The sequence below is a fragment of the Habropoda laboriosa genome, unplaced genomic scaffold, assembly GCF_001263275.1.
Source record: "Habropoda laboriosa isolate 0110345459 unplaced genomic scaffold, ASM126327v1 scaffold172, whole genome shotgun sequence".
In the NCBI taxonomy this organism is placed as follows: domain Eukaryota; kingdom Metazoa; phylum Arthropoda; class Insecta; order Hymenoptera; family Apidae; genus Habropoda; species Habropoda laboriosa.
In genome coordinates, this window is record NW_017100331.1 from 1,226,903 (window position 1) to 1,227,234 (window position 332).

The window sequence follows — 332 nt, forward strand, 5'->3', positions numbered from 1 at the left end:
ATAGGATCATATTTCGATATATAAGAGCATTATTTAAGTTAGACGTTATACGAGATATTAAGAAATATAAATGAATGAAAATACTTTTAAATATATGAATTATATATTTACAATAAGCACGTCCATACAGATATGTGCATTACAAAAATATATTCACCTGCGCATATAAGCATGTGCATTAATCAAATAACATAGACATTGAGTGAGGTAGAGACAGTTATAACAATACATTTGCCTATAAAACAACAAGAGTATTTAAAATATAGATTTTCACAGTTGGAACACTAGCACGTATTATTTTTAACAGAATATTTGGATATTTTTTATGCTTA